The sequence below is a fragment of the Triturus cristatus genome, chromosome 12 (genome assembly GCF_964204655.1).
Source record: "Triturus cristatus chromosome 12, aTriCri1.1, whole genome shotgun sequence".
Lineage (NCBI taxonomy): Eukaryota > Metazoa > Chordata > Amphibia > Caudata > Salamandridae > Triturus > Triturus cristatus.
Window position 1 is genome coordinate 637,699,290 of NC_140595.1, and position 12,141 is coordinate 637,711,430.

The 12,141-nt window shown below is 47.6% G+C and overlaps 1 protein-coding gene across 1 annotated transcript in view; it reads right to left on the minus strand.

Moving 5' to 3' along the window:
- Positions 1-4,310: 4,310 nt before the first annotated feature.
- The window catches only part of LOC146776455 (uncharacterized), a 228,479-nt gene continuing 220,648 nt past the window's right edge, over positions 4,311-12,141 (minus strand). The window contains exon 5 of the transcript XR_014971994.1: positions 4,311-4,712. The gene's annotated coding sequence lies outside the window, so the exon portion shown is untranslated. The remainder of the gene's footprint in view (positions 4,713-12,141) is intronic.

Below are 12,141 nucleotides of genomic sequence, written 5' to 3' on the forward strand. Positions count from 1 at the left end.
TGTTCCCCTTTCCTTTTCCTGGACCAAACCTGGGTTTATTTCCTGGGTTATTTGCCTGTTCAACCAACTGAGCTATCTGTCTTTCTGCAACTTTCACCTGTGCCCACATTGCCTTTTCTTTTAGCTTCCTCTGCTTTGCCTCAATCTCATCACTGAAGTATTTTGCATGTCTCAGAATCTCATCAATCTTCTTGCTCTGCCAGTCTACGGTATGCTGCCTTATCATTTCACTGATTTCCGGCCGCAAACCGTACACAAATCTATATACAAAATGGCTCAGGTCCTTGTCACCCAGATGTTCATCTCCACTGAACTGTTTGAAAGCTAATATTAATCTTTCATAATATGCATGGACCGATTCCTTCAATTCTTGATGTGTTCGATCTTTTTGAACCCAATCGGTTTCCTTGGGAGGTACCTTATTTTTCAAGAAGGCCATAACCTGCTCATACTTCTTCATTACCTCCGGGTCTGGAGCTCCTGTCTTTGGATCTCTCGGGTATTCCTTAGTGGGCCAGTCTATGACTATTTTACATTCTGCCCACAGGTCTGCTGGTACAATTATATCAAACAGACTATTCAGGTCAATCCACAGCACTTTTGACAGCTTTACAAATCTGTCGACCTGTCTGTACCACTGAACGGGCTTTTCCCTTAGTCGAGGGAAATCATTTGTAAATGATAAAATATCCTGTCTGGTCCATGGGACATGTACGTACCCACCTCCTGGAATCTCTCTCATGGGGTAAGCTGTCACTGCCTTCTCTTTTTCTTTCAGGGGGAATGCCGAGTAAGTTCTATCTGCCCCATCCTCTCGCTTTCGGTACCATCTGTCTTTCCATCTTTCTACATCTCCCCATTTCTTCAGCAAAGCAATAATTTCCTTAATCTGTCCTGTTCGGCCTGCATTGTTCAGATTCTCAATGTCCTTATCTGTAAAATCCACTCGGTAAGGCTTTTGTAAAGCTTTTACCTTGTCCATGTCAATTCCCAATTCACTGGCTATTCCTTTCAATCTGTTATGTATGTTCTTTGCTCTCCATGTAATACTTTTGCACAGGAAGAGGATCTCCCCTTCCTGATAATTTTTCAGTGTTTCTGTAGGGATTGTTCCTACTATCATCTCTTCCATTTCCATACGTAGTCTAGCTACATCAATTCCCTGTGATTCCTTTTCTTTTCTTTGTAAAGTTTTCAGCCAATCATTCAAATCTTCAGCAGTTATCACAGATTTTTCTGCACCCCCTGGTTCTGTCACTCTTTGCGGTTCTAAAATTGATCCTCTGTTCCCTTCCACACATCCAGAATTCAAACTTGAGTTAGTCTGCACACTCAATTCTCCTCCACATATGGTATGTCTCCACTGATTTTCTCCTGTTCTCCACTGTGTTTCTCCTGCTCTCATTTCTGCCTGCTCCGGAGGAACAATCAATCTATTGCCCACATATGGTACTGTCAAACCATTCTCACCCGTCCTCTGCTTGTCAAAAATTGGCATAACCAGGCCTATTGTCACAGGCACTGTAACTGCCTCAAGATTTTTAGTCAGTTCTCTGATTTTCTCTGTCAGTTCAAAGGTAGTTCTTGCTAGTTCTCTGGTCTTTTCATCCTCAAGTTCATTCTCCTTTTCTATCTATCTCTCTCTCTCTCTCTCTCTCTCTCTCTCTCTCTCTCTCTCTCTCTCTCTCTCTTTCTCTCTCTCTCTCTTTCTCTCTCTCTCTCTTTCTCTCTCTCTCTCTTTCTCTCTCTCTCTCTTTCTCTCTCTCTCTCTTTCTCTCTCTCTCTCTTTCTCTCTCTCTCTCTTTCTCTCTCTCTATCTCTCTCTCTTTCTCTTTCCACCAGAGAACAACTGCTTTTCAACCCAGGGGTGGTACCCTCTGTCTTAATAATCCGCAGGGTATCTCTCATCGGGGTCACTGCTGTCCCTACCTCTGGTTCTCGTCTATACGGAGGTGGTCTTTTATGTAGCATGTCCTCCAAGACATCATCATCAGACTCGTTTGCCCCATATCTCCTGGGTTCTATATTATGTTCTTTCTCTGTACACTTTCTCCCTCCTGATTCCTCTGCCGTTCTTACAGGATATAATCCCTCGGTCATACTGGCATCACGCCACCTTCTCATCCGGTCATGATGGGTTTCGCGATCATACTTTCGCCCAAACATGTACCTGTAGCTACCCCCACCCCTCTGCTTTTCTCGTTCATGCATTTCATCTTCCCATTCAGTCAATGCCTCAAACTGCGTCGGCCTAGGCCGAGGCTCTAGATTCATCATCCGTTCCCATAAGTTCCTCAGTATGGCCAGATTAAATGAGCCATGTTCCGGGAAAGCTAAAACCTCATCTTCCCTTGTATACTTCACCCAGTTATGCAACCAAATACAGGTATGATACCCATACTTTGCAACCATCAAGGATGCCGGGGTTCTTATCGGGGGCAATAACTGTCCTTCCCTGGTCACTATATCTTTATCGTTGTCGAACCAGTTCTTTACTTTACTAAGTAAAGATTTTTTCTTCTTGTCCTCAGCCTGATAGTACATTTTTCTTATCTCTCCCAAACTACTTGTCTTTTCTACAGCTGTACGATCTCCCGTACAATTGCAGCGCGACTCACACTAACGCACCAATCCTGGAGCGTCTACGTCACTGACTCAGTCCGCGAATCCCAGCGCGACTCACACCAACGCACCAATCCCGGAGCGTCTACGTCACCCTGTATGTCTCCCAATCCTAGCGCGGCGTACACTAGCACACCAATCACCGTGCTTCCACTGTTCTAACCTACTGTCCAATCACAGCGCGGTCTCCCTGACGTCAGCAGTCGCTGCAGTCGCTTCTGCTCCCGTCTCCTGTCCTTCTCGTCTACCCCTCCTTTACAAGACTACTCGGTAGACTTTGTTTCAACTTCTACGAGTCTGTTAGTTACAACATACAAACATCTCCATTGTCTGCTTCGCTAGCCACAGAACAGCAAAAGACCTTTCCCACGAGAATTCTGCCTTTCCCGAGAGCAGCGCTTACCTCTGCCCTACTACACAATCGTTACTTCCGTTGATAAAGTAGCACATCCCTCTACTTTACCCTTCTAACAAGCACCAATTAACTGTTTTCTCCGTAATGTTCCTAAGAGTTTCACAATTAACCAGAATGCCTTCTCATTCACGCACTTTCATACCAGAAAATGTAGTTCATTCACACAGAATTCTGTCTTTCCCGAGAACAGCCAACAGTCTGTCCTACTACAGAATTATATCACACGTTAACAAAGCAGCGCTTACCTCTGCCCTGTCCTTCTAACAAGCTCAGAGAATACCTATTACCTCTCTAGTGGTAAGCTTTAACGGAATGCCATACGGATCCCTGAGACCTAAGACCAGAGCTTCACAGATAACCTTCGCTATCATACACACCTCTCCCACACCGAAAATAAGTTTCTAATGGCAACACACGGCGATGCTACCTCATCGAACCCAGACAATGCGACGCGCAACTTCAATTGTCACACGTTTTCCCCTGTCTGCATACAGGGCCAACAATCCCGCCTTTTTCCGAGAGCAACACTCCCTCTGCTCTACTACGGAACTGTCACCGACTCCCTACGTCCCAGAAGCCGTTCACAATACATAAAACTCAACACGACTCCAACATATAGTGTTAGTACAAATATCAATCAATAATCAACAAGCCTATATACACGCAATTTCGCCAGACCAAGACAATAGTAAACCATCATTCTGCTACCAAGAAACTGGTGCAGATCGGAGCTTCCGAATCCCCTCTACTTCCACGGACGGAGTGATCTCACAGTCACACACGCATACACACATCACACGCTGGTGGGGCCCATTTCACCAACATTCATCCTACCACTCTTATCCGTGCCATGTATAAGGGGAAACACACCTTTTAATACCTATCCAATCTGCCTGTACTTTGAGGTCAATGGCATCTACTTAGTTGCTTTTAAATCTAGCGAAACATTTCAAAGAATACACAAATAAATTCAATAAACATGACCAGAAATAATCCCCCGACATAGAGATTCAAACAGAATTATTTTGTTTATCTAAAATTGTAAGAAAAGCCAATTAAATGCAAATTCATTTCTCTCATATTTACCTATTCTGTCTAAATGTCAGATCCTAAGTCAGAACCGGTCCTCTGTAGAAGAATTAGAGTTTCCTGCCGTCATGTAGAGTCACCGTCCTCTCCGTCAGCATAGGGACCTCGGATCATCAGTTCGGGAAGAAGTGGCGCTAGACCTCTCTAGCCTACTAATATTTATACTAAAATTTACATTCTGTAAAGTTACAATTCATTGTTCAGAACGGATGAATGGCGGAAATAATGTCATCTTGGTACATTTACGATACTTGTGCGAGATTTTCTCACACTTAGATTGTCCCAAATAATGAATAGGAAAATTGAATGTCCATGACTAATTCGATACATCTACGGATGTTTTATAAGATAATTTGTATCCCAGTGGTGGGATCAACAGTTCATAAGTTCCGTTTTTCCTTTTGCAACAAACTTCATGTTCAGGGGCACTTGGCAACCATCCTGGATTTGTCGTCATGATCATGGCTTTTCAGTTTTGTCGAGTGGGCAAGGTCACAGGCAGCGCGAAGCTTCCTTGCAAAAGTTTCCATCAACTCAAATGCAGGCTGCGGGTGGTAGCCATTTTCTGGTAGGCCACATTAGTCAACTTAAGTGAAAATAGACATAAAACAGAATTACTGCACGAAAATGATTAAACAGTGTTATACCCCTGCTAATACCCTTATGTGTATGTATTTATCTAGCCATTTGCAACATCAAAAGCCATTAATGCATATTAATTATAAGCGCAAACACGATAACATCACATAAGCAACATCGATTTCTGTCAGTTTGCTCACCAACTTAGTTCACTTATTATTTTAGCCATGCAATGCATTCCCACGTGTAATTCTCTTGTTAATAAGGTTGGTTAGACAACATTTGACAAACTTTTAATAGTTAATAATTAATCAGTAGTACTTTTAATTATAACATGCGAAAATGAAACAGGTATTCAATTTTGAAGAAAAACCCTGCTCCATCAGAAGAAGGGTCCTTGGGTCTTCAGTGATGCGAGGTTGCAGGTGTGATGGCGTTCTGAGTTGTGGGTGAGGAGGGTGCTGGCATCATAGCGGTGGAAGGTCCGAGAACCAGGGTCCCTGGCACTGGGCATGGTCCAGGCACAGAGAGGTGCAGACAGGCCTGCCTTTGGCATCCCAGTGGTGCAGCCGCGCAGCAGCTGCCATTAAATTGTTCTGGGGGCTGGACAGCTAAGAGGCAGGAAATGTAGGAGAGGAAGGGTCACTGGAGGGGTCAGGCCATGGGGATCACAGCAACAGGAACAAGGGTGGCAAACAAAGGAAAGAAAAGGTAAAAAAAATAAAAGCTGAATAAAGGCAGAAATCAGAAAAGAGAGGCAGAGGGACAGCCCAGCAGCAGAGCAGTGACGCTCTACCACTAAACCACCAGATATGAAGCGCAGGCAGGGGTCTGCAGGTGGAGGTGGGCCTCGAGCTCCTGACCAAGGGTCAGCAGCAGGAGCAGGGGCAGCAGCAGCTACCAGGCAGAGCTTTGCTATGAAGGGATCAAGTCCACTAGAAGGTCAGTGTTTGCTACTTTCACTCCAATCTAAGTAACAGTAGGGAAAGTGTTGGACTTCAGATGGGTTCAAATGACCATTTTCACTCCAGTCTAAACAACAGTAGGGAAGGTGTTGAACCTCTGAAGGGGTCAAATTTACTATTCCCATTCCACCCTAAGCAAAAGCAGAGAAAATGCTGAATTTCAGTGAGGTTAGATTTACTATTCCCACTGCAATGTAAGCAACAGCTGGGAAAGTGTTGGACTTCAAAAGGATTAGATTTGCTATTCCCACCCCAATATATAGATAAAACAGAAGGAAAAGTGTTGGACTTCAAAGGGGTTATATTTACAATTCTCCTTCCATCCAAAGCAACAGTAGGGAAAGTGTTGGACTTTGTAAGGGTTATATTAACTAGCCCCACCCCAATTAAGGAATAATAAGGAAAGCATATGAATTGGATGGACTAGACTTACTGTTCCCACCCCAATTTAAGCAACAGTAGGGAAAGTGTTAGACTTCAGAAAGGTTACATATACCTATCCAATACAGTCATTAAAAAAAATATTTAAATACCTAAAAACATAAAATGACTAACCATAGATAAATTAGTGAACATATATTGTGCACATTTAAATAAAATGCACAATGTATTATAAATATACAAAATAAATGCATAATTAAATGAAATATTTAAATAAACATACGTAGAATTCACTTCTCTCAATACTACTGAAAAACCCACAAACACCAAGAAGATACATTAAAATATAAATAAAACAATAATTAAAATTAATTAAACATAAATATAATATAATATACACTTGCTGATATGTATTACTAATTATTTCTTGCATAGTCTAAATAAAACTATTCTTTCATTTTAAAGATTCAATGAAAAATTATATAATGATGTATACATTAAATATTTAAATAACAAAAAATTAATTAAGAAAACTATTTTCATTTAAATAATTTCTCACTCTATTCCCCTACAAACTGAACATGCTGCTAAATTATCTATAACTAATTATACCATAAAAAATATAAATTAAAAATCTAAACTTAAACCCAAATAAATGAAAGAACAATTAAAACATTACATACTGAAATTAAATATTCACGAATGTAAGTTTATAACAAGCACTGCTTTTATATTAAATGTGAATTGTAATAATTTGTATTAATTATGCAATCAACTTGAACTTGATACATACTGACCATTTATATATTGAATTTACCATACATTAATTAACAATAAAAAAATTGTTAAAATGTAATTACCCTCCCACCATATTCCCCTAAAAACCCAATATCTCCCTACTGAATTATAAACTACTTAACATAGGTATTTGTAGATCGCACATTAACTCTTAGGTATCTTGGTGCTAACAGGTGTTTATTGTTACCCAATAGTACTGAGCCACCAGACCCACCTAATTACCTATTGAAAATTCAATTACACATTTAAAATTGCAAACTATATTTAAAAAAGACAATTTTACTAATATTATAAGTATATATATATTTAATTAAAAACAATGTTTATTACAAATATACTAAAGTATCCAATATTAATCACAACAATTGTCTTCATTACCATATTGTAGACAATAAAACCTGCATGTCTATAATTAAACACTATGGTGCCAATTACGATCCGGTAAAAAAATTCCCCGTGTGACTCGTATCCGGTCTTTTTACCGTACGAATCGTACAAGTGCCGTACGAACTGGCAATCGCGATTCGCATGGTAAAAAGTCCATACGAACCGCATTGGGAATCATTCCCCACACGTCCTCGGGTCGGAAAATGTGTCCGACACGTCCTCGGACGATTTAGCGTACAAATGTGAAAGGCGAAGTCCGACCGAGGAATCACGATCCATCCTGTGCGTCCGATTTCACAACCGTATGGAAAAACACACCGTCCGCACCGAACTCCCATAGCAACCATGGAGACATGTGCCCGCATACGTGCCCAACACTCCCCCCCCCACCCCCGTACGTCTGACACGTACCCCCCGTGTATGTACACCCCCACCCTTGTATGTACACCCCTGTACGTTCGAGTCCTACCCCCACCCCTGTACGTGTCGTACCACCGTCTATGTACACCCCAGTACGTTCCAGTCGTACCCCCACCCCTGCACGTGTCGTACCACCGTTCATGTACACCCCTGTACGTTCCAGTCGTACCCCCATCCCTGTACGTGTCGTACCCCCGTCTACCTACACCCCTGTACATTCGAGTCCAACCCCCACCCCTGTACGTGTCGTACCCCCATCTATGTACACCCCAGTACGTTCCAGTCGTACCCCCACCCCTGTACGTGTCGTACCACCGTCTATGTACACCCCTGTATGTTCGTCGTACCCCCACCCCTGTACGTGTCGTACCCCCGTGTACCTACACCCCTGTACGTTCGAGTCCTACCCCCACCCCTGTACGTGTTGTACCACCGTCTATGTATACCCCAGTACGTTCCAGTCGTACCCCCACCCCTGTACGTGTCGTACCACCGTCTATGTACACCCCTGTACGTTCGAGTCCTACCCCCACCCCTGTACGTGTCGTACCCCCGTCTATGTACACCCCAGTACGTTCCAGTCGTACCCCCACCCCTGTACGTGTCGTACCAGCGTCTATGTACACCCCAGTATGTTCCAGTCATACCCCCACCCCTGTACGTGTCGTACCCCCGTCTATGTACACCCCACTACGTTCCAGTCGTACCCCCACCCCTGTACGTGTCGTACCACCGTGTACCTACACCCCAGTACGTTCCAGTCGTATCCCCACCCCTGTACGTGTCGTACCACCGTCTATGTACACCCCTGTACATTCGAGTCCTACCCCCACCCCTGTACGTGTCGTACCACCGTCTATGTACACCCCAGTACGTTCCAGTCGTACCCCCACCCCTGTACGTGTTGTACCACCGTCTATGTACATCCCTGTATGTTCGAGTCCTACCCCCACCCCTGTACGTGTCGTACCACCGTCTATGTACACCCCAGTACGTTCCAGTCGTACCCCCACCCCTGTACGTGTCGTACCCCCGTGTACCCCCACCCCTGTACGTTCGAGTCCTACCCCCACCCCTGTACGTGTCGTACCACCGTCTATGTACACCCCAGTACGTTCCAGTCGTACCCCCACCCCTGTACGTGTCGTACCCCTGTCTATGTACACCCCAGTATGTTCCAGTCGTACCCCCACCCCTGTACGTGTCGTACCACCGTCTATGTACACCCCTGTACGTTCCAGTCGTACCCCACCCCTGTACGTGTCGTACCCCCGTGTACCCACACCCCTGTACGTTCGAGTCCTACCCCCACCCCTGTACGTGTCGTACCACCGTCTATGTACACCCCAGTACGTTCCAGTCGTACCCCCACCCCTGTACGTGTCGTACCCCTGTCTATGTACACCCCAGTATGTTCCAGTCGTACCCCCACCCCTGTACGTGTCGTACCACCGTCTATGTACACCCCAGTACGTTCCAGTCGTACCCCCACCCCTGTACGTGTCGTACCCCTGTCTATGTACACCCCAGTACGTTCCAGTCGTACCCCCACCCCTGTACGTGTCGTACCACCGTCTATGTACACCCCAGTACGTTCCAGTCGTACCCCCACCCCTGTACGTGTCGTACCCCTGTCTATGTACACCCCAGTATGTTCCAGTCGTACCCCCACCCCTGTACGTGTCGTACCACCGTCTATGTACACCCCTGTACGTTCCAGTCGTACCCCACCCCTGTACGTGTCGTACCCCCGTGTACCCCCACCCCTGTACGTTCGAGTCCTACCCCCACCCCTGTACGTGTCGTACCACCGTCTATGTACACCCCAGTACGTTCCAGTCGTACCCCCACCCCTGTACGTGTCGTACCCCTGTCTATGTACACCCCAGTATGTTCCAGTCGTACCCCCACCCCTGTACGTGTCGTACCACCGTCTATGTACACCCCAGTACGTTCCAGTCGTACCCCCACCCCTGTACGTGTCGTACCCCTGTCTATGTACACCCCAGTACGTTCCAGTCGTACCCCCACCCCTGTACGTGTCGTACCACCGTCTATGTACACCCCTGTACGTTCCAGTCGTACCCCACCCCTGTACGTGTCGTACCCCCGTGTACCCACACCCCTGTACGTTCGAGTCCTACCCCCACCCCTGTACGTGTCGTACCACCGTCTATGTACACCCCAGTACGTTCCAGTCGTACCCCCACCCCTGTACGTGTCGTACCCCTGTCTATGTACACCCCAGTATGTTCCAGTCGTACCCCCACCCCTGTACGTGTCGTACCACCGTCTATGTACACCCCAGTACGTTCCAGTCGTACCCCCACCCCTGTACGTGTCGTACCCCTGTCTATGTACACCCCAGTACGTTCCAGTCGTACCCCCACCCCTGTACGTGTCGTACCACCGTCTATGTACACCCCAGTACGTTCCAGTCGTACCCCCACCCCTGTACGTGTCGTACCCCTGTCTATGTACACCCCAGTATGTTCCAGTCGTACCCCCACCCCTGTACGTGTCGTACCACCGTCTATGTACACCCCAGTACGTTCCAGTCGTACCCCCACCCCTGTACGTGTCGTACCCCTGTCTATGTACACCCCAGTACGTTCCAGTCGTACCCCCACCCCTGTACGTGTCGTACCACCGTCTATGTACACCCCAGTACGTTCCAGTCGTACCCCCACCCCTGTACGTGTCGTACCCCTGTCTATGTACACCCCAGTATGTTCGTCGTACCCCCACCCCTGTACGTGTCGTACCACCGTCTATGTACACCCCTGTACGTTCCAGTCGTACCCCACCCCTGTACGTGTCGTACCCCCGTGTACCCCCACCCCTGTACGTTCGAGTCCTACCCCCACCCCTGTACGTGTCGTACCACCGTCTATGTACACCCCAGTACGTTCCAGTCGTACCCCCACCCCTGTACGTGTCGTACCCCTGTCTATGTACACCCCAGTATGTTCCAGTCGTACCCCCACCCCTGTACGTGTCGTACCACCGTCTATGTACACCCCAGTACGTTCCAGTCGTACCCCCACCCCTGTACGTGTCGTACCCCTGTCTATGTACACCCCAGTACGTTCCAGTCGTACCCCCACCCCTGTACGTGTCGTACCACCGTCTATGTACACCCCTGTACGTTCCAGTCGTACCCCACCCCTGTACGTGTCGTACCCCCGTGTACCCACACCCCTGTACGTTCGAGTCCTACCCCCACCCCTGTACGTGTCGTACCACCGTCTATGTACACCCCAGTACGTTCCAGTCATACCCCCACCCCTGTACGTGTCGTACCCCTGTCTATGTACACCCCAGTATGTTCCAGTCGTACCCCCACCCCTGTACGTGTCGTACCACCGTCTATGTACACCCCAGTACGTTCCAGTCGTACCCCCACCCCTGTACGTGTCGTACCCCTGTCTATGTACACCCCAGTACGTTCCAGTCGTACCCCCACCCCTGTACGTGTCGTACCACCGTCTATGTACACCCCAGTACGTTCCAGTCGTACCCCCACCCCTGTACGTGTCGTACCCCTGTCTATGTACACCCCAGTATGTTCCAGTCGTACCCCCACCCCTGTACGTGTCGTACCACCGTCTATGTACACCCCTGTACGTTCCAGTCGTACCCCACCCCTGTACGTGTCGTACCCCCGTGTACCCCCACCCCTGTACGTTCGAGTCCTACCCCCACCCCTGTACGTGTCGTACCACCGTCTATGTACACCCCAGTACGTTCCAGTCGTACCCCCACCCCTGTACGTGTCGTACCCCTGTCTATGTACACCCCAGTATGTTCCAGTCGTACCCCCACCCCTGTACGTGTCGTACCACCGTCTATGTACACCCCAGTACGTTCCAGTCGTACCCCCACCCCTGTACGTGTCGTACCCCTGTCTATGTACACCCCAGTACGTTCCAGTCGTACCCCCACCCCTGTACGTGTCGTACCACCGTCTATGTACACCCCAGTACGTTCCAGTCGTACCCCCACCCCTGTACGTGTCGTACCACTGTCTATGTATACCCCAGTACGTTCCAGTCGTACCCCCACCCCTGTACGTGTCGTACCACTGTCTATGTACACCCCTGTACGTTCGAGTCCTACCCCCACCCCTGTACGTGTCGTACCCCCGTCTATGTACACCCAAGTACGTTCCAGTCGTACCCCCACCCCTGTACTTGTCGTACCACCGTCTATGTACACCCCAGTACATTCCAGTCGTACCCCCACCCCTGTACGTGTCGTACCCCGTCTATGTACACCCCAGTATGTTCCAGTCGTACCCCCACCCCTGTACGTGTCGTACCACCGTGTACCTACACCCCAGTACGTTCCAGTCGTACCCCCACCCCTGTACGTGTCGTACCACCGTCTATGTACACCCCTGTACGTTCGAGTCCTACCCCCACCCCTGTACGTGTAGTACCAACGTCTATGTACACCCCTGTACGTTCGAGTCCTACCCCCACC